This window comes from Vidua chalybeata, chromosome 2 (assembly GCF_026979565.1).
Source record: "Vidua chalybeata isolate OUT-0048 chromosome 2, bVidCha1 merged haplotype, whole genome shotgun sequence".
Taxonomy (NCBI): Eukaryota; Metazoa; Chordata; class Aves; order Passeriformes; family Viduidae; genus Vidua; species Vidua chalybeata.
In genome coordinates this window covers 111482477-111504996 of record NC_071531.1, presented here as the reverse complement: position 1 = coordinate 111504996, position 22520 = coordinate 111482477, and the positions used below count along the sequence as shown (strand labels likewise).

The 22520-nt window shown below is 48.7% G+C and overlaps 1 protein-coding gene across 3 annotated transcripts in view; it reads left to right on the top strand.

The window, feature by feature from the left end:
- The window catches only part of IGSF3 (immunoglobulin superfamily member 3), a 91976-nt gene that overhangs the window by 27874 nt on the left and 41582 nt on the right, over positions 1-22520 (top strand). The gene's annotated exons all lie outside the window — the stretch shown is intronic.

Below are 22520 nucleotides of genomic sequence, written 5' to 3'. Positions count from 1 at the left end.
AGCTGTCTGTAGAGGAGTGTGGAGAAGCTGGTTTGGGATTTTTTTTTTTTTTTTTTTTTTGGTTTGCGTTAGAAAAATCAAAACCAGGTACTTTTAAAATCTGGAGTATTTCCACAGCATCTCTTCAACTAGAAGATTTGACCTTTTCAAGCGTCAGCTTGCTTTCTGTATCTCAAAGCAGTATTTGAAGTGTCTAACTCAGCTAACAGCAGTCAAAATACCTTCCATCCAACTCTTTGGCTGAAAGAGCCCTAAAAGAGCTCCTTTGCAACACAGACCCCCCTCTAAGAAATTCAAGCCCACAGAGAGCAAGCAGGCTTGCTTTCCTTAGGCTTTCCTTAGGAGGTGTTTATGAGGCTGCAGCTTGGAACCACTTTGACATTATCCAGCCCGTGGTGGTGTTGCTGGTTCAGGCTGTGTTGACACAAGAAATCCAGTGTGAAAGGAGCCAGGATCTGATTTCAATCACAATAGCCTTCCTTTGGGTTGAGCTTCTTGCCTCCAGCTTGCGTGGCCTTGGCCTCTTTCCTTCAGAGGTGCAAGCCCAGCTGTTCTCCCAGGTGAAGCTCCACAGCATGGGTGTAGGTGCTTATTTAGGTGCCTTTTTTGCCATCTGGTGTCCATGAGTGGTTGGGGGCATAGATGCCTGAGTATTCTTTTTTTTTATTTGTAGGTCTGTAATTTGCTTTAGGTGTCTGGATTTGCAGTTCCCACTGCAGTTTAAACAAGACTGAGTCAGCGCTGCTTTTGTTAAGTCACCTTGGGGAGTGAAACCCATTGAAACCAACACCCACTGAAAAAACGTGCCTGGGGGCAGGGTGGGGTTGGATGGATTCTGGGTGGCTCTGCCGAAGAGCTGGAGCTGAGCACAGTCAGCAGATCCAGTGGCTGGGCAGTGGGAAGCTCCTCCACTGCTTTCCCAAGAGTCTGGGGAGCCAAAGCTGGGTTGATCTGTTTTTCCTCTGTCCTTCCCTTTCCATAGCTATGAACTAGTAAGATTTGGGAGTCTGTAGACACCCATGATCAGTGCCTGGAGGACATTGGCTTTGGGGCTTACATGTGTCAGAGATACTCAAGAAAATTGATCTAAAGTAACTTCTAGTGGATTAGTTAAATCACGTCCCCTTCATGGATGCTTGCGCTCAGGATTTTGGGCCCTAATTTGGTTTAGCTTAATTCATTTCTGAAAATTCACTTTGGAAATGACTTAGGGTCACCTGCATTTTGAACATATGCATCTGTGTAGGTTCCTTTCTGTGGGTTAGCCAAACTCTTGACAGAAACTGAGTTTTTCAGCGTGCTCCCAGCAATGACGTGTAGACAGCAGGCCCTTACAGAGAGCCTTCCTTCTGCCTCTCATTCATGGGAAGTGGTGCTGACTCCAACTGTGGACCCTGAAGTCCTTCTGGGGTAATGGGCTCCTCTCTGCAGAGCTGGACAGCTGACAGGTCCTTTCTGTTTTCCTGTTATTTTGGCTCTCAACTATAGGTTGGCATTTTTCAGGCTGGTTTTGTTTCTGCAGTCAATATGCAAGAAGAGGTACAGAAAAGAGTTACTGTTCTCATTTTCTCAGAAAAAGAACCAAACTTTTTTTTTTCCATTCATCCAGTTAAGAATTTTTAATTGACTCGTTAGATTGAGTGGCTCTTTTCTGGCAGCAACAAAGCCTGAAGGGAGACAGGTTTGTTAGCATCTCTATTCTCTCCACTTATGTGTGAAGTGGATGGCTTTGAAGCAGTGTTGATTTTAGGCTTGCTGCTCTGGGACCTTGGAATTGTTGTGTCCCGTGGTTTGAGGAAAGAGCTGAAGGAGGAGTTTCTCCTCTTTTCCACCTCGATGATACAGCCCTGTGGCGGGGGAGCTGCATGGGACACTGGTGCAGCAGCACGTGGGGCTGCTGTCTGCACGGGGGCACTTCAGCTTGCAGCAGAGCAGCTGGGATGTGTTCTGCTCCTGCCATCTGAGCATTGTTGAAGGCTGTGTCTCCAGGGCTCTGAGGCTGCTAAAAAATAATCTTGTCAGCTTCAGAGACATGCCAGTTTGGCTTGAAAGTACACTTCTCTCCACCTCATGAACAGCAAGCATGGTCCCTCTCCCATTATTAATGTCACCACTCCAGATTCCTTTTCCCTCACTGAGACTTTGGCCACAGTCTAGTACCGCTGTGAGGACCTGATGTCTGTGATGGCTTGGAGTAAGAAGTGCTCCCCAGGCACTCTGTGGGACTCTTATCTGAATTTTAGGCATGCAACACAAGTGTTAATCTCACTGAAACTAGGAATGAGGCCAGTCATGTGGTTCAAAGGCCTTCTGCCATGCGGGCATGTGTATCAAGGCTTAATCTTCTTCACCAGTCTTCAAAAATTACTTCAGAAACAAGCCTTTATGTATCTCCCTGCTCCTCTTCTCATCCCCCTCTGAGCTGCACCTTTGTGACGATGGAGTTATGCCTGGGCTGTGGAAAGTGTTAGGAGAAGAATTTAGGGCATCTCAGACTGAGTTTCAGGTGCTGAGGGAGGTGGGGTAAAAAAAACAAAAAAAAAGAAGGGGTGCAGCTCTTTAGGATGTTGTAGAAGCATGGCCTTGTGACTGATTTATAAGAAAGGATTAGCCCATGTACAAAGTCTGCAGCTCTGTTGTTTGCCTTCAGATTTCAGTTGCCTGAGGCTGACACAGAATTGCTGAGGCTAGTTCATGCTCTTTTACTCAGGGTGGCAGGAAAATATTTTGGACGATTTCATGAGTTGTCTGCCACCCGTTTAACACCAGACTCGCTGCTTAAGGTAGATATCCAGGCAATATCTGCCATCAAAAGATAGAAAAAGACAAATCTGGAGAGCAGTCCATCTTTGTTTAAATTCAGTGCATCGTTGTAAACTTGGCTGCTTTTGGAGACTTACCCTACCAGGCTTCTAAGCAACTAGTGGGAATTTTGACTTTGTGGTTGAATTGGGAAGACACTTGGGTGTAATGAAGAGGGGAGTTACAAAATTTAAACGGGGCTGATTAAATCATGGATCTGGGGACAATGCACACAGTTGTATTGGGGTCCTGCTTGTTGCTGGCTGTGATAATTATGTGGACTGTCCCTTCACTTTTTTAAGAAGGGACAGCAAAGGATTTGTAGGGGAAGGAAAGCAGCATCCCAGAAGCACAGCATCACCACTGACAAGACAACAGTATTTTCCAGGTTGCCATTGGAATTATCCCTTTCATAACTCTTGAAATATGGGCAGAAGAGGAGATTTCTGTGCAGTAATTCAGTTGGTGAGGCTGCAGGAGTGCTATGCAAATTGAGGTGCTGGTTTGTGCTTCTCCTGTTGATGGGTAAACTTGTGTTTTGCTGCAGGGTAGAACTGAGCACATGGCAGTTCCTTCAAAGAGCGTGAGTCACTGCAAATTTGTACTCCACTGTATCTCTGCGATGAATTGTTTGTGTGCCTGTACCCTTACTTAGATAACAGTGAAGAGGCCCAGGTCTAACCTCTTCAGAAGTTTCAGACTTTTATCTCAGTGTTTTTTCATCTGTGCTCCCAAAAACGCTGGGATCTTTTTCAGAGTAAGTGATTTGAGGGAAGAAATCAAGCTTTGAGGTTTTTCTTAAACAGGTAGTGATAGAGCGGGAGGAAAGGTTTCAAAGCACTTGAGGAGGTGGCAGGTCTTTTATTCTTTATTTTGGGGGAAGCAGCTGTACAGCATCAATCCTAAACAAGTTAAAGCAAAAAAATGAAAGGGGTTTGGATGGGAGGAGACCACAGTCCCCACGGTACCACAGACTGGGAAGAAGCAATGTCAGTGAAGACTTGAGAAACAAGGAGCACTCAAACACAGCTGCCTCTGCAGTGGGCAGGGGCTGCTGTGGAGCTGCTGGTAGTGCCTGCAGGGATGGGTCACCAGGACCTTCTTCCAGCTAGGTTTAGGTCACAGAGGGCAGAGAGGCTTCGTGCTGGCTAGGTGCTATTCAGTGGTTGCCCTGTCAGCCTGGTCACACTTCTGCTCTCTGCTATTTCTCACTGGTCTTATCCTGCCTGGGTAGGCTGGTGCCTTGGCCTCTGTCCTGTTCTCCTGTGTCCTGCATTACCTGTGGTGGCTCCCAGGGAATCTGTGTGTTTTTTTTCTGGCTGGTAGCCCCATTGTGGTGAAGTTTCTACACCGTGCCAAGCTTGGGAGTGGTGGTGGGCAAGGGCATTGATGGGGTGAAGAGCCATCTGCCCCTCTGCCTGAGGTCAGGGCTGGCTGTGGCTCTGCATGGTGGGGTCTTGTCTCCTAATGCTGAGCTGCCCAAGGCACTTGCAGCTCTCTGCAGAGCAGGACTCAGTCCATGGGCACTTAGACCATGCCTTTAGGAGTTTGCCTTAAGGATCATCTGTGCCCTGCAGCTGTGGCCTGTAACTGTGTGGCCACTTGCAAGCCCGTGGCTGGGACAGGGAGGACACGTGTGTGGTGTGTCTGAGAGGCTTTGGTGGCATGGGAGGTGGAAGAAAGATTTATGCAGGCCAGACACTTAGCACTAGAAAGAAGGGAGCTGCATGTGTCTCAGACAAGCCTTCAAGAGAAGAAAGCAGGTCTCTTTTGTTGAACTTGCCACCAAAAACCTCCAGGATCTCTCTGCTGAGCAAAAGAGTGTGTAGCAAGCAGGAAAAAAAAAAAAAAAAAAAATAGAAGTTTTATTATCCCATACCAGCTGCTGCTGCTTGTTGCCAGCAGCTTCCCTTGTTCTTTGTCAAGTGCTGCCATACGTGATCTGTCTGAGCACAGAGCAGAGGGAGAAGGTCACGTCACAGTGTGGATTTGGGAGGGCACAGTTTGGATTTGGGAGAGCACAGTCTGCTCCTGGCAGCCTGGATGAGAGCAGTCACTTCTGTCCATGTGGGGCACGTGGACCTTGGTGGCTGCTGGTTTACTCCAGCTGTCAACAGGGCTGAAGGTGGCTTTGCTTGAGGCAGGTGTCGAGGAGAGAGATGGCAACCTCAGAGACAAGGACCTACCAGTTTTGATAGAAGTCTTTGGGGGCTCTTCTTTCTGTGCTGCATTTTTCTTCTTTGTCTTCACCTGAGAGACAGGGAGAAGTGTTTGTCACTGTATTTGAATGAGCAGCTTGTGTCCTAGGGAGACCAGGCTTTTTTGCAGATGAGCCACAATAGGGCAGAAATCAAAATAAGCAGTTCAGCCTGTCCTGAAAGGTTGCAAAGGCTTCATCTCTGGAGGCTTTCAAGACCTGACAGGATCAAGCTCTGAGTGGCCTTGTCTGACCCTATAGCTGGCCCTGCTTGACCCTGTAGCTGCACTGCAGACCCCCAAGGTCCCTTCCACACTGAATTGTCCTGTGATGAGCTACTTGGCTGCACTGCAGAAAGAGCCACTGTTAGGCAGCATTTTGGAGGGTTAATGCTAAATAAAGGGAGTTTAGAGGGTCAGAGCTAAATAATGCCATAACATTGATGATCTCAACCAGGTGAGAACACCAAGGACCTATTTTACATCCCCAAATTATTTTTTCTGGCATTTTTTTTGTATTTCATATTATTCTTATTTCTCTAGTATTTCTCTAGTGAGGTTGCTGGAGTTTGTCTCTATTGCTCTGCTCTGGTGTATGAAGGTGGAACTTGGAAATCCTAAGCACAGATGTCCTAATCTCTCTTAGTCTGTTTTGGCAGCTTGGCTGCCTCCATGAAACATGTGTGTGCCTTATCTGGCCAAGCTGTGTGAGTTAACCAAAGTGAGCTGCAGGATTGGTGTTGTGCTGTGTGAGTTACATTCATCTCCGCCTGTTTGGGCTGTGCTTGTTGCAGTAATTAGCTCCCCAGAGGGGTAAAATGTCCTTCACTTTCAAATTACCCTTTAGCTGGCATTAAAAAGGGATTTAAAAAAAAAATCAAATGCCTTCTTATAGGTGGTCCTTTGCAGCTAGACATAGGGTATTTTGTTCTTATTGTCCTCCTTTACATGCCTAATTCTCTCTGTAGTAACCTTCACAAAAAATATTGACCTATGCTCCTCTGCTTTTTCGTTCTGTTCCTGCTTTGGATGGAAGGGAAGTATTTGTCTGTTAATGGGGGAGGAGTGGGGAGGGATAAACATATTTACCTCTTGCAGTTCCTGTGGCCAGAGCCCGGGGAATTGCACCTGGTTTGAGATGCTACAGGCATTCAGCCCTGTTATGCTGCCAACTTGCTGCATATCCCTGGATATGGTGCAATCCATCTCTCTCGCCATTTTCCAGCTGGTAAAATCGGGGATAATAGCACACAAGCCTTTCACAAAGTCTATGCTAAATAATTGTGATGGGCTTTGAGCTCCTCAGATAGCGGGAGTTAAAAACAAAGGCTTATATTTCAGCTCCGCCTGGTAATAATGCTGAATAGGATTCATCTCCTGTCCTGCTTAGTCATTTTTGCTATCTTGAAAGTGTAGCTGCCTAAGCTCACCCAGTTTTCCCCTGGCAGAAGCTGTGAGGCTGATAGGCACTGCCAGACTGGGGGGCCGGTGATCCGCAGTGCCGTGGGCAGGTACGTGGGAGCCCGGCACAGGCAACCCTGTGCTTCTGTCATGTACAATCTGGCAGTGAATTCCATGGGCTGGTTATTCCTTGTGCTTCCTAAACCACTCTTTTGTAGATACCAGTCAGGTTAGAGCTGGTGGCTTAAAGCAGGAATCTCTGTGCGTGTCCTTGCATAGTGGGACAGGGCTCACTCATTTTGTGTGTCTTTATCTCATCCCATGTTATTCTGTTTTCCTGCTAAACACTTCCAGTTATTCCTGTTTTGTTGCAGTATGCAATCTCCTATTCTTTCCTGTTGGAATTGCTTGCCTGGCTTTTTCTTTCTTATTGTTGTATTACATTGCATCACTTCTGTACCTCTGAATGTGCAGGAGAAATGGAACAAATGGTGGGCAGACAATGCCTAAAAAATGGGTAATCCATTGTATCCACTCTTTTGTTTCTTTTTTTACTTTCTTCTTCCCCTCCCTCGCCTTTCTGCCCTGTCCCTCAAAACCTCAAGCAACTTGGTGGCATGACATGCTTTGTGGGAAGGGCTCTCAGTTGGGGATCTGATGATTTCATTTTTTTTTTTATGCCATCCACCTACCCATTTCTCAAAAACCTGGCAGTAGACACATTTGGAACACATCACTGTATTCCATATGTTTTTCCTATATTGTCCCCTTTGAGGCAGAGGTACTTTTTTAAATTTAGCTAGCATGTGGAGAACAATTACAGTGAGAATATGTGTCCTTTTTTGGACATACCTATACACTTGCACCGATGCATTGTAAGAAAAAAAATGTATTCTAAAAGCCATTTCTAAAAATTTAAATTAATACAGCCTCAGGCAATTGCACAGCCCTCTGCTCACAGATCTAGGCTTGTCTTTAAAATGAGCCCTCTTACTTCCAGGCTTTCTACATCCCTTCCTTGTCAGGAAGGCAGGTGTGGAACCCTGAATGCTGACTTGCCCTCAGACTGTCAAGAGCTGCCGTGTTTTGCTTGGGTTGGTTTCTGTGCGGCGCCGAGCCCGAATCGTAACACCAGGGCAGTCAGCTAAAATGATCTTTGAAAACTAAGCAGCCTTTCCTGAAAAAGCCTCTTTTCAGAAGGCTCAGAGTCGTGCCCTCCAGTCTGCTCTCCAGCCGTGTCTGGCTCCTCTCAGGCGTCCCTCAGGGTGATGGGAACGTGGCACTTGCTCTTCGCTGAGCCCTGTGCCTCCTGAGTCTCAGTGAGGCTGCAGGGCTTGGGGTCCTCTGCTGCCCTGAAAGGAATTGCTGAAAACACAGCCCTGCTCAGACCGTGTCTTCTTTTTGCTTCTCGTGCTGCCTCTTCCCATGTGCTTTGCCAGTTCCTGGTAAAATGAGATGTTTGGTAATCATAATGGCCATGTTTTGTAGGATGCCTTTCAGTCTGTCCCCTGAATAGAGGGACTGGTGGCATAGGCTAGTTGTGTGTATTGACATGATGCGCTGAGAAGAGGTAAAGGATACAAAGGTGTTTAAGTAGGATGGAAGAATCTTTAGTCAGAGATCCTGGTGCATTTGAAAACCACCTCTACCACCAGTGGGTTACTCAGCATCCTAGGTTCAAGCCCAGGGCAAAAGGTTGTCTGGTGTTGAAACAGTTTAATGCTATCTCCCATCCTGAATTCAACATTTCATCCTAATGTTGTGTGGGCACTTCCAAACCCTTTTTTCTCCCCCGCAGATGATTACTTTTTCACTGTATGCACAACTAAGAGAAGCTCCGAAATATAAGAAAAGAATTACTGCACACAAAAGGAGAGCCAGAAGGAGCTGGGCTGGGTTGGGTGAGCAGGTGGTGGAGCCAGCAGGCTGCAGAGTGGGACGGGCAGAGCCTGGTACCTGCCTCCTACCTCCTGTGCACTCGGCAGCTTTCCAGGGGCTGAAGAGGAGCTCAGGGACACCCATCTCTTCTTCCACCTACTGGGCACTGGGCAGCCAGCACGGCCTGGTGGCTCCCTGGCACGGGGACCCTCTCCCAGTGTCACTGGCAGAGCCTGTTGGCATTTCTGGCAGCCTTTTTGGAGTGCCGGGTGGTGGGGGAAAGGCACAAAGTGTGCAGGTCTGCGTGCTCGTGTGCCTCCAAAGAGTCTCTCAGCGTTAAACGGGGACAGCGAGGACTGTGAGCGCAGCTGGTGACATATGGCACCCGTCCCCTGCCTTAGCAATTGCTCAGTGAACTCTGGAAGTGGAATACGGTCCCCGTGGCTCCAGGCAGCTGCAGCACTGAGAAATCCTGCAAAGGAGCGGCCCCTTACTCGATTAGCACCGAAAACTTCGCGTTCCACGTTGCCTATTTTTCCTGCTGGGCTTCCCTGGGGAGGTTTTTGCTGTTCATACTCTTCCTCCCACTCTTCTTCTTTTTAATTTGTTTTCCCTGGAGGATTGTTTTATTTGTTCTTTAATTCCAGCCCCTCATTCTTGGTTGCTCTGCACTTCCGAGAGGCAGGGGCAGCTGTTTCTGCTGTTGATGTGATGCTTTCCTTGAGTTCTCTTGGGGAACAAGTAGGTCTGGTGATGAACAGTGGAGTTTCCACGTAGCAGGGGTTGAGTGCAGTGCCCATTGCTCAGCTCTGTGCCACAAAATGCTCCCTGTGGTGTGGATGTACATCTTGTTAAAAAATTGCAAAACCAACGAAGTGAAACTGGTGGCCAGTGCTCAAGCAAACTGCAGAGCAGCACAAGTTTCTCCGAGGAGCATTACCAATCTACATCAGCTCTTTTCTGTCATCTCAGATAAGATAGCACTAAACTTGAAATCCTACTGCTTCTGTCCCACCCCTAGCTCCAATGATTTGGAATCCTTATCTCTAATTAGAGATGTTGCTGTTGAGCATCCGGAGGAGGAGATTTGGGGGAAGGGGGAGATGGGGGGATTTTCTTTAGGTTTAAAGCTCCAGAGGGTTTCTGCCCTGCTTATGCTACCCACAGGAGGGATGGGAAAGGGAAGGCAGTTCTTTGGTGCTTTAGAGTCCCACAGCAGCCTATTCTTCCTCCCTCAGCCCAAAGCCCTGGCAGGAGTGGCCTTCCTCCCCTCTCCCTTCAGCTCCAGGTGGTGCAAGGCTTTGCTTTATGTGCTGAGAAGGAAACCTGACCTGCACTGGGACAGAGCTGGCCCTCGGTAAGGAGAAATTGGGGAGAGAAATTTTTCATCTTGATTCTGTGTCTGCCCTGTCGGTTTAGCCCCCTAACAGTTTTACAATCTTTATCTGATATAGGTTTAAGAGGATTTCCCTGGGCGCAGTGGGATTATTATAAGTCAGAGAGCAGTCTCCAGCTGATATTCCTTCAGCAAGTATTTATTTTAAGTGGGTTTACCAGTATTTAATTTTTAAAAAAACACCCAACTTTCTGGGTTGGTTTTTTTCATGGGTTGCAAGTAAATTGTTTGTGCTATCAGAACAGTAGAGCCTGAATAAAATGAAGAAATGTATTATTGCTTTCCAGGCTGGGGGTGGTGGAAGGAAAGCAGCAGCTGGAGGTGGGGAGGATAGAAGATAACATAGTAGTGTGGTGGGAAAAGTAACATTATTCCGTGCAGCACTGATTAGTAATACTGCCAAACAGCTGTTTATAAATGGGAAATGTAATGGAGAGGGGAGCTGCAAGGAACATGAGAGTGCTGCAGGCACTGCTGGGTCATCCTATGAGATGGGGGATGGCTTCTGTTAACCTTTTATCTGCCCCCTGGGGTATCAGGGGCTGTGCTGCTGCAGCCCCCAGGAGCATGGGGGGCTGGGGGTGTCCCATCCACCCTCCCTGGCCTTTGTGGGATGGTGCTCAGTTGTTTTTATACATAACATGCTCCCCCCAATTTAGGAGTTTTGTGTCACCTTCAGAAAAGAGGAGCAGTGACGACCTTTGGCTTTGGGAAAGCTGTGGCGGTAGGAGAAAAAAATCTCCTTTCCAGCCACATGTGGGCTGTTTCTTTATCCTCTTCCCCCCTCTGGCAGGCTTTATTGATGGCAGGCGGCTCTGGGGCTGGATGTGTGTGCACGCATCCAGAAGTCGTGCTGCCTTAGTGAGAGCCGCCTTCTGGCCACCTGCACCCAGGCAGCATCCTAGTCCTTGGAGTATTTCGGAGGATGCTAATGGAATGGGATTAGCCGCCCCACTTGCCCTTGCCATCAACGAGAGATGTTTCTGGAGAGCCTACAAAGAAAAGCCAGAGCTAACAGGGCCAACCCGAACAAAGGCGCTTTAGAATGCGGGAGAGAAGCACGATTTTTACCCTGAGGAGGCAAGAGGTGGGGCTGCTCTGCTCCCCATTTGAAGTCTGAATGAGCCTCTGCCTTAAGGGATCGCGGATGACTGAGTTGGTGCTAATGGGCTGGATGCCCTTCAGTGTCCCGGCTCTGCCCTGCTCCCGTTCCTTCACGGTGTGGTTCAACATATTGCGCCCTTCAGGGCTTTAGTCCTTGCTGCTTGAGAGTAAAAATGGTAACTTAGGGCTCTCCGAAGAAATGTAGAGCTAGGGATGCCTGCCCTGGGGAAGTGTGTCATGGCAGGCAGGGTTTTCTGGACAGGACTGCCTCTGTGTGCGAGGCACGACGTGCTCTGAGCATTTAACTTTCTCAAACCCTGTCATCCTTCATTTTTAGCTGCCTATTCAAGAGAGCAATATTTTTATAAAGCCATTTCTTACCAAAAGCATTGTAACTTGTAATGCCAAACGTACTGAGGGTGAGAAGGTTTAGAGAGATCAGTTTTCCTTATGGCATTGTGCTGCTGCATGGAAGTGAAGAGATCCAAAAGCAGCAGGTTACTTATCAGAGGGTTAATGTTGGGCTCTGTGTCCACTGAAAAATTGCAAAAAAATTGCATCAGCGTACCACAGGTGCTCTAGCAGTCTGTTGTCACCTTTTGAGCTCTCTCAGGTGTACTGATGCCACCTGTCCACTGACAGGAGTCCTTGCAGAACTGCAGGTGATGGTTGTGCCCGACGGGTGACCCACCTGGCACTGCGGCTGGAAGGGGGGAGCGCTGGCACAGTGATGCTTACCTGTGGGGAAGGGAAGGTGGGCGGAGAGGTGGCCTTGTCAGGGGCATGAATCCATAATTTGGAGAGATTCTGTGCTTTGAAGGAGCTCCTTTGTTGTGGGTGCAGGCCAGAAGGGCTGCCCTGAGAGGGGCAGGTGCTCTGGGACAGAGTGAAAGGTGTGCTGTGGTCACGGGGGTGCTTCCAGTGTCTTCCCTTCTGCAGAATTTAGGAGTACTGCCCATCATCCAAACAGCCCCTCTCAAGTGCAACAGCCAGATGAGTGAGTAAGCATATCCAGAGGAGAAAGGCATCCCTTTGCATGAGAGGTTCCTGCCTCCAGGCAGAGTCCTGGGGTGCAGGGTGGGCTGATCCAAAGATGGAGCCCTTTGGCTGCTGTGGGGTAGGAGATTATGGCACCCCTGCCCTTACTGAGGAAAGGGAAGGGAAGGTTGTGGTCATCCCAATGCTGGGCAGCGTGAAGGAGAGCAAATGAAGGCATGCAAAGCAGAGAGTGAGTGGGCTGAGGGAGATGGAGGTGAGGGGCTTAAAAACCAAGCAAAAGGTGAGAGGAGGGAAGAAAGGGATCAGGAAGGAAAGCAGGAACAGCAGCACTGGGAAGGGAAGAGGAGGAGGGAGTGTACAAGTGGCAGGTGGAAGACCTTGGATGGGAGTTTTTGTGCTGCTAAGAGCAGTGGGGTGTGTAGGTTGACATCTTGGAGGTACTGAAGCAGGGAGAGCTGAAATGGGGATGACCAGAGAGGGACTGTGATTGGGGTGAAAGGAGTGTCCCTGCTCCCTCCTGCAATGGGAGGAGGCCCCTGAACTGCCAGAGACATGAGTCCCTCTCCATCTGGCCTCCTTCTGCAGGGCTTTGTGGGGGCTCTTCCCCTACCCTTTCCATGTGTCCTTCGAGTGCCCTAGATGCTGTTTCAGGCTTTTGACTCTGGAGCAGACAATGGGGGTTTCAGTGCTGTCTTCCATCAGGGCTGTCAGGATGCAGTAATTACCTTTGCACTGCTGCCTCCTACCCTTTATTCCTCTCCCTTTGTGACTGGGATGTCAGAGGCAGTGATGGTGCTTTGAGGAGCTCCTTTTGAAGTGACTTTGTGAGTCACAGGACTGGTGAGCAGTGGGGAGTGAGACGCTGGTGCCCGGCACTGTCTGATCCTTTCAGCTCCCTCGTGTCTGTGGCCAGAGCAGTGTGTCCTGTGTGCCCATCCTCGGAGACACCGGGCTCCTTGGCTCTCATCTGCTTAGAGAGCCTCTTGGTGAGGGTTTGATGTGGATGGAGGGAAGGGGAGAGAAGGAACAGGACACCAGAGGCATGCTGGGCTGGGCAGCAGTGCTGTGGTTTTGGGTTGTGCCCATGGAGCTGGGCTTAGCCAGAGCCTGTTGCTGTGAAAAGCGCAGCGCTGGCTCAGGGTGCTGCATGGGTGCTGAGCTGCCCCTGGCAGAACTGGGATGAGTTTCTGCAGGCAGCCCTGTCACAGACCATCAGAGCAGCAAGATGGACTTGCTGTCTCCTGTGGTATGTTCGGGCCACAGGATGCTCTGGTAGGGCTAAGTTCAGCCGGGTAACTGTGGGCAGTTTGCACTAATGAGATGTTTTAGATGACACGTGTGCCCCCCAGGAGCCACTGTAGAACCCTCCCCTCCTCGACTCTCACTTAAAGGCTAGAAGGTGCTTTCCATCACTGCTAAGGTGTCATGAGTTAGAGCCAGGCACCGCAGTCCTAGCCCTGTTACTGGTCCACTGAGCTGATGCCCACAGGGCCACCCATCCTGTCCCCTACTATTTTCTGGTTGAAGTTGACAAGACTGAAATGTGAGTCCTCTCGTTGGCTGCCAGGACTTAGCACTGCTGTTGAGCGTTCAGGGATGCTGGGTGGAGCAGCAGGACAGCCAGCCAGCCTGTCTGTGAAACCCCTGTACACCAGCCAGGGTAGAGCCTGATTAAGCTTATGAAACCTGACAAGATCACAGCCCAAGGTGGTATTGCTGGAGGCTGCTTGACTGGGAACCATGTTCCTGTTGCAGCGGCACGAGCATTAGGGATGTGTCTCTTGAAGCCTGTCATGACACACAGCTGGCCCCTGAGTAAGGAGCACGTCTCTCACAGCTTTTTCCTGCCAGCAGAGTGCAGGAAGAGCCTGCTCCCAAAAGGAGCCCTGGCAGCATCTGCTTGCAAATGAGGAGCAGTTCCTCCTTCTCTGCCATCTTGGCTTGGAATGGATAGTCCCCTGAACAAGTAAATGCTGACCAGGGCACTGCTCTTTTGGCTCTGCAGGTGCAGCAACCCCTCCAGCTTGGCTGGTGTGTGTGTCCCCAAAATAATCGGGTTTTGTGACCTGTGAAGGGCATCCCCATAGCCTGGCTTCTCCATCAGTGACCTGTGTGTCACTTTGACTCCAGATGAGGAGCTGTTGCCCATCTGTCAGGGCACAGCAGTCAGTGCTCAAGGGTGCTGTGTGCTGCCTGCTGTAGGTCTGGGAGCTGGCAGAGCAGGGACTGCTGCAGGAGGCTCTGTGATCTGCTCACCATCAGCTAAAATAAGCTCTGAAACTCGATGTATCCTGTGGTACAACCTGGGTGGGAGACTACCCGACTCACCGCCTCTGCCTAGCAGCTATTGCAGGGATCTTTGTGCCACTTGCTGTGGATCTGCTTGAAATCAGAGGCTTATATTTCCTAGCAGTCGCTATTTCTCATGCAGGCACTGCCCTCAGATTCCTCCTGGTCGGATTTGTGTTCATCTGGGAGAAGCAGCAGCAGCAGCAGCTTCTTAGACAGACCGGCCCTTACGCCTTTGTTTCCTTCAGCCCCACAGGGTTAATCTCCTTCTTGGCACCTGATTATTTGCTGCTGCAGGGTGTGTGTTTGAAATTCTCATTTAGCTGGCTTTAATCCCCATCTGGGAGCTGTGTCCAGGTCCCAGGGGCTGGGGGCAGGTTAATACCTAAGCCCCCCCTGAGCAGCTCAGTCGCCTCTGCCTCTCCCTGCAGCTGGTGGCTCTCGGGTATCCCCGAGGGAGGCATTGAGGTGAATGGACCACTTCCCAAATGGTTACTAAGCGTTTTGTGTTCCTTTGTGAGGCTGGTGAGCATTGGTGTTGCTGGCTTAGCAGCAGGCCCATTGAGAGGCAGGGATGGAGGCTTGCAGGGCTGCATGGTCAGGTGGGAGATGGAGCTCCCCTTCTCCTCTTGCCATGAGCTCCTCTCCTTCACCTCTGAAGCACATCAGACATTGGCACAGCTGGCAAACATCACTGTATTCCCACAAGCCACTAGCTTCTCTGACCCTCCTGCAGCTCCAGCTTTTTGCTTGGCACTTCTGCAGGTAATGGCACCCAACACTTTTCAAACCGTTGCTCCATCTTGCTGCCTTCTCCTTCCACGCCAGAGATGCCCACAATTACCTTTTCAGTGTTCCTCTGCCACTCACATGCCTTGATGCCTGGTCCAGGCTGTCACCCTGCCACCTTCTCCTCTTCCAGTGTCCTTGCTCCTTTGGGGCGAGACCATTCCCAGTGGAGCTCAGGGTGCTCTCTCTCCCTGCCCATGTGCCACCCCTTCTCCCCCAACCCCACGGGGAAGCGGGTCTGGTCTCCCTAACTCCTGCCGTGAGTGGTTTTTTAGGATGCTTGGTTTCCTCTCCCGTTCGCTGCCTCCCCTCCAGGTGCTTCTGTCGGCGTGTAGTGAGCTGGCACAGCAGAGAGGAGTGGCTCCCCAGGGTGCTCTCTGGCTGACACGAGCAGCAGACGGTGACTAGAGCAGAGACAGCTCCGCGCGCGCCTCTCGTACTCCTCTGAAGGGATCGCAGCTGGGGAATGAACGGGAGCGCTTTGAACGAGTGGCACCGTAATCCCTCCCTGCCCCCGCCCCTCTGCCCCCCTTTTTGCAGACATTAGTTTGATTAAAATTGCATGAGCCCACACACGGGTGTGTTTTATTTTACTTATTTATCTCCTCCTAGTGAGAGACTGGTTTGAGGTCTGCTTTGTGGGAAAGCAGCCAGAGGGATGCTGGGGAATTCAGGGTGTTTTAAAAAACTTTCCCTCTGCAGAGCTCACAGCTGGCTGCTGTGGGGCTGGTTGTACTGGTGAGACCTGCTTTTCCTGTGGGATGCTAAACACAAGCTCCTTCTTCCCAGCAGAGCCTGAGGTCCTTGCTGGTGGTGCCTGGGTGTGTGCTGGGCAGGAGGAGCCCCTTCCAGCGCTGCTGTGGGGCAGCAGCATCTGGAAGGGTGCAGTAGAATTGCTCCAGCAAAACTTCACCCAAGGCATGCCACATTACTGAGGGCATCTCCATGGCTGAGGGTGGGTGTAAAGAGCCAGTTAATCCCTAAAACATAGGGATTAACTCACAGTAGGTAAAACAAAAATAGATGCATTCTCTTTCAGCCAGGTTTATGCACCCAGATTGGCCACAAGTAAAATCTGCATTACCATTCGAAGCAGCCTTCTGTCTCCTCTAGAAATGGGGAGAAGGCATGAAGACTTAGATTGCTTTGTTCTGCAGCCCTATTCCACTCTGTAAATGCAGTATTTTTGCCAATGCTGTGGCAGTGCTATGTCAAAACTCCTTGGTGGGCATTAATAGTATAGGCTGTCTTACTGTCTCACCCAGGGGCATGTGTGGTTCAGCTTTTGCATATTTTCTCCTGTTTTGGAAAAGAAAGATACTATTTTCTTCCCTTCAGGAGGGTTTACTTTTAATGAAATGTTGCAAAGTGCAGTATGACTCCTGTGAGGGCTCTGTTAACACTCCAGGCTTGGTTTCCTTGTCTGTATTTTTGTTGTGCCCTCTGCGTTTTTCCCCAGGCAGAGCAGTGAGCGAAAGGGGCCGGCAGCTCCCAAATGTGCTCATCCTAGGGCATTGTGAGCTGCCTGGAGGTTTCATCTTTTCTTCTTGTACACCACTGTGCAGCACAGGGCTCTGGGGAGATGGGCTGGGGTAGCTGGCATCCCAGCTGGCTGCTCAGCCTCTGTCAGGTCCGCAAGTCCGTGCACCTTTTAGAAGGTGGAAATTCAGTGGGAGCTGTGTTTGCCAGTAGGAGATGGCTTCCTTTCCTCCTTGCCCACAGGGATGAAATGATTGTGTAGTGCCTAAAGGATAGCAAGGTTTCATGCAATAGCAGTGCAGGACCCTGATGGGTGCTCTATGCAAGGGGTTCAGAACTCCACAAGGTCCTGCCCCTGTAAGGCACAAGGAGCCCCCCACAGCCATTATCTGGTGCAAGATGTGGCCATCACCTGGTGTCCCCTGGCATGGAGTGCCTTTAGTGACACCCCCATGTGATACCTTAGTGATACCTTCCTTTGGGAGGAGTGGCCCCTCTGTTGGGCAGTGGGACCCTACCAGAGTCCCTGTCAATGCCACAGGTCTCACTGCAGGACGCAGCGACTCTCAGGTTTGATGGGGTTGTCACCTGCAGGACACAATTCCTTGGGTTTCTTGGGAGTGTGGCTGCTTGCCTTCCCCATGGACTGGAAATCTTTGCTGGCTGGTAGGGGTTAGCATAACAAAGTGTCAGGTGAGAGGGAGGCATTGAATTTCAATAAACCAGCAACAGGGTAATGAAATCTCCTTGCTTCTAATTCGAGCCCAGGCGTCCCTCTTGCTTAGCTTGGAGCAAATCTGCTGTAATGCATAGGAAACAGCTCAGCAACTGCAGCTCTGGCTGTCATCGAGGTGCAGGCTGAGGTTTATTAAAGACCTGCAGAGGTCTGTAAAAAAAATTTATGATCTTCTTGGGCTTAGTCATTGCAAGTTAAATATTTGAATAGGTAGGGGCAAGCATTTTGCTGAAATTGGATGATCCCTTTCATATTTATGTTTGGTTACGCTTGCTCCTCGTGTATTTGGATGCTTGGCCAGGGGCGGAGAGGGAGGTGAGGGATGAAAGGGACTTAGTACAGAGAGGGGAAAACAGGAGCAGGGAGTGATTAGAATGGAGAAGAAAGCAAAGGAAACTACTGAAGGTTAAAAATAATAACAATTAGGCTGGGGGGGACCAAGAAGAGGCAGCAAAATAAATCAGGGCCTTTGAAGAAAAAAGGGGATAGACAGTGAAGCCTTTTATTAAATCTAAATGGGTGACTCTGAAGATAAATGAGGTTGCAAAGAAACAATGAAAATAATAAAAGTGGAAGACAGGAATGAGGGAAATATTTAAAAGGAAAATGAGAGGTTTTCACAGGTGTGTGCGATTGAGCATGTCAGCAGAGATGCTCTGTAATCTGCACTAATAATGTGACAGCCACTGGGGGCTTTGGAAAAACAATCATAGCCCAAACCTTGCAATTATTTTCCCAGTGAGGTGAAGTTTCCTGAGTGTGTAAAGCTGATGGCATCCTCCTTTTGTGTCTCTCTGGGGCTGCAGGTTACAATCCAGCCTTTCCTTTCTGGGATGTGTTGGGAGCTGCTGCATGGACAGCAGGCAAAGCCTCTCCCAGGGCACTGCTGGCTTTTGTTCCAGATGCAGGGAGGCTGGAGAGGCAGTGATTCAGTGCTTACCTGGGGTTGCACAGCCATTTGATCACACCTTGGGAAAATCCTGCCATTTTCCACCCAAAAGTGTTGTGCTGCAGGGGGCTGTCTGCCTTGTCTTGGTCTGTTGTGCTGTGTGAGTGGAAGTGGTTAGTGGTTTTGGGAAAGAAGGATCAGGGCATCCCACTTGCTAAGGAGGAGCCAACCTCCTGTTGGGCTGCTGAGAGGATTTGGAAGGTGGTCACCCGGTTTTGTGTAGGTCCTTGGCACTGTGGGAGGTTTCTTGGCTCGGTAGGACGTGGCTCCGATGGATGAAGATGTCAGACTCTGCTCTGGAGAGGTGTGATGATGTTTGCATTTCTGGGAGGTCAGGTCTGACCCATGGTCAGGCAGGTGGAGGAATGTGGCTGCTCCAAACCAGGCTGGGGTCTTCAGTGCTGTAGCTGTGCACTGCAGAATGAGGAAGGACTGAGTTGGTTGACCTTGCTTTTCCTCTTTTCCCAGTGGAACAATTTCTTTAAGGTGTGCCTGACTCCCAGCAGGGACAGTCCTGCTGCCATCCACCAGCCATGCATGCATCAGTCCTTCTGTGGAAATAACATTTCCAGGATGGAGCCAGTGCTTCATAGTCCAGTGGAAAGCCTGTCTCAAAATCTCTCTCAGCAGTGTATTGGTCTGCACCTAGGGCAAAACCACAGCAGTCACCACCAACTGTAGAGGTGGAAAACAGATACATGACTCTTTTCCTTAAAGGAAAAACATTGAATCACAGGGACCTAATTGCTTAAAATAAATGCAGGGAAAAAAAGGTAGGAGGAGACCGGTGGAGGTGAAACTCAGCAAGCCAGTGCTGGTAGCCCCTGTTAAGCTGCACATCCACCCACTCTGTCTCTACTGCTGTGTTCAGGGTGAACATGACACATTTCTCGGGGATGAGGCTGCCTCTTACCCACTCTCAGGCAAACATCTTGTGTCTAGCAAAGAGTTCCCAAGCCAGGCTTACCCAAAGCCAGTGGAAGGCTGTGCTCTCAATGTTCTCAGTGTGGCAGCGTGCACCTCAGCATCTCTGGATAAAGGAGGAGCATTTGTCAGCCTCCTAGGAATTTAATCTTCACATTTTCCTCATACTGTTTCTGGGTGCTCTTGGGGGCTGAATTTGCATTGGTGGCATGAAAGGAATTGGCTTTTCACTTGCAACGTGTGAGGTAGTGACTTTTGCACTTTGCCTGTGTATCTTTTCCACAGTCTTATTACTCTCACCCCTTTGTGGATACCCTTAAATTCCTGAAATTATCAAGGTGAGCTGCATGGATTAAAATCTGCTACAAATACCTGTTTTAACAGCAAGGATAAGAGGCTGCATTAGTTTAACTGAAATCACTTTGTGTGGATTTCTCTGGCATAAACCAGACCTTAATAGATCCGGAATGTCTGAGGATGATGGAGTACTCAAATAAACTTGCAATGAATTTTATGTGAAAATAGCTTTCTGTCTCTTTTGTGTTGTGGTTTTCGGGGTTTTTTTGTTTGGGTTTTTTTTTTTTCTCCAGTGATGGCTAGAAGAATTAACATTTTTCTTAAACAAGGATGTTTGCTTTGTTCGGGTTTTTTTTTAAATCTCTTCCCTGCTTATTTTGGGGCAGCAGTGTACAATGTTGCTATATAGTCTGTTTTGCTGTAGAGAGGTGGCATTTCAAAGAACCTGGCTAAAAGAGCTGTTTGGAGCCTCAGGTGTGGCCATCTCTGCTAACAGGCCACAGGTAAGTGGGTGTTTCCCAAGGAATTTCTTTCCCAAGTGTGCCTGTTAATCGGAACTGTAAGAGTCTGGCTGAAGCTCCCTTCCCTTATGTATTGATTTCCCCACTCTCCCATCTGTGCTGTCATGATTCCACTAGTTCTTCAGTCACCCTTGAGTTTGCCAGGGCACAGGAGACTTGAATACCTAATGTGCTCAAGCAAAGGTTGTAGAACAGAAAAAACCCCACCGGCGTAATTATGTGGAAAAAGGAAAAAAAAAACCTTTGTACCATTTTAATGTAACAGAAGAAAAGGAACAGTCTAAAGCTCTTCCCTTCCTTTTTGAAGGCTGTGTTTATAGGAATTTAGCTGTGATCTGAAATATGATAGCCTTTAAAACTGTCCTGTTTTGTTACAGGGAACAAAACAGTAATAAGCAAGAAGGGAAGACATGTCCTAGCTGTGCCACAAAACAAGGCTCTTGAGTCTCTACCTTCAGTGGATTTTTTTGTTTGAGTGGGTCCCTTGTTTTAGACAGGATAGAATGCTGATACCAGTGCTGACTTCGGAGATTTTTATAAAAGAAAGAAGAATAAATGTGGGCAAAAGAGCTACTGAAGTTTGGTTTCCAGTGGGTTTTGCTTCATGGTTGAATTGCTAATCACCACTTTTCCCTGATTGCCATACCCCCATGATTATTTTCCAAGTGACTTCTTTGGTGTCTGAGGGTTGACCAAACATTTCATTGTTTTCCACAGAGAAATATTAGTATCTGGTGGGTATCTCTTCTGCTTCTCTTGCTATTTAATGAAATCTGCAGAACTTATTCTTGAACTGCTGTCTTCCCTCCCATTTTGAGAACTTCAGCCATTCTCAAAGTAGTGGCCACTTGCTGAAGTTAGGTGGGAGGCAGATGCAAACACTACACTGCCAGGTGGTGCTGTCTCCTCTGGAAGCCTAAGTATCTGTAGAAAGAGGTTAGCCTGAGAGCATTTACCAGCCAGAGGCTGGTACAAAAGGTGAAGATGGAAAAAGGTACTGTCCTAGAGTCTTGCGATGCTGAGGAGCCCCTTCTGAGGATTCTTGACTTTCAGCAGTTTCAAGAGGATTACCTTCTGTCTTGCTCCCTTGCTTTTCTTTCATAGCAGCCCAGCACATTTAGAGATCGCTCTTTCTGTAACTGCTTAGAACTTCCCTCGCCCTCCTTCTGCTCCAGAGTCATCTCAGGCTGATGGGAGTTGGTGGTGTTTCCATTATGCTGTGCTTTCCTCCATCTGCTGAGCTGACAGCAACCAGCAGAGTGTCTGCTGCTGTTCCCAGGCTTTCCTCCCTGGGTGCCTCAGCCAGTTAAACTCCAGAGCCTACCTCTGCCCAGGGCATTCCTGGGGAGCAGCCTGAGTGAGGTGCTTCATGCTGGCCATTTTGCCGTTTACCTGTAGGGTAGGGAGCAGCAGCTGGGAAGCTGGCAGCTTGCAGAGCCTTTTGCACTCGGATGCACTGGTGAAACAAGCACAGAGTGGGAAAACTGTGGGAGCTGTCTGTGGATCTGGGGACAGGAGTGTGTCAACTGTACTTGGCTCTCATTCAGAGGCTTTACCAGTAGAAGGGCTGGAGGCTCTATAAATAAAATGCGGAATTCTGCTGGAGTCAGTGCTATTGATCCTGCACTGGAGACATCATGGAAACTTCCTATTTACTAGTTTATTTTGTGACTTATTTTCTTTACTGTTTTGAGTGGGTTTCTTAATGCACTGCTTTGATGCACTGTGTGCCTTTGGGTTAATGATAGGTGTGCCAGAAGCATCTTCTCCTTATTTTAATGAGAGATTTATTTCCTGAACAGTTATTTTTAAATGCCCACAGTCTCCTGCAAAGGATTTGGGGTGTCCTGGAAAACTTGGAGCACTGTGGTGTAGGAGACCTACCTGTATTTTGGAAGACTCAGCTTTCCCTTCTGACTGTAACCATCAGTGGCCTGTCTGTGCTGCTGAGATCAGTGCATATAAAAATAAACTCATTTATTAAAAGGTACTAATGCAGAGGTGCCAGACACTCTCATGCAGGAAGTCATCCGGTTGTACATACCACATTAGCTCTTCCAGATTAGCTCATTACTAGACAATTACACTTTTTGCAGTCTGGAAAGCCCAAAGGTTTCAAGCAGAGCCATTTCACCTCCCTTTTACTTATCCTCTGTCCCTCAAATTACCACCACCTGAACTAGACAAAGCTTGGAGAGGAGAGATGACCATGTGAGTAAGAGGCCAAACTGCAGAAGTACAGTAGAAAATAAACTCCTCAAGAAAACAGATTTGCAGAAGTGGATGTTACATTGCTTTATCTATGTTACCTTGACCAGATGGCAGAAGGCTGTCAAATGTTTGGCTGAATTTGCTTTATTCATCTTAATTCTGCTTTCCTCAGTTTCTAGTAAAGGAGAAGAGCAGGTGGTCCTTGTGGCTGGGGAACTTGGACTCCATCCTGCAAGAGCCAGACTGTGCCTTTTATTCATTATGAGGGTGCCAGCTTCAGAGTAACAGTTCTGACCTGCCAAAACCTTGTTGGAAGAAAGTAGCTTGGAAATATGCAAAAGAGCCACCACCCTTCTGTCCAGCTTCCAGAAATCCCTCCAGCTCATGCTGACTTTGTGGCTCACTAGATGGTTATTGTCTGGTGAAGATGTATGTTTGTATAATATGTTACAAATAATTTCCATGCTTTAAACAGAACTGATAGATGAAGAAAAGATCTCCACTGTCTTAGTTTGTATGGGTTTGGTTTTTGCCTTAGATTTCAAAACT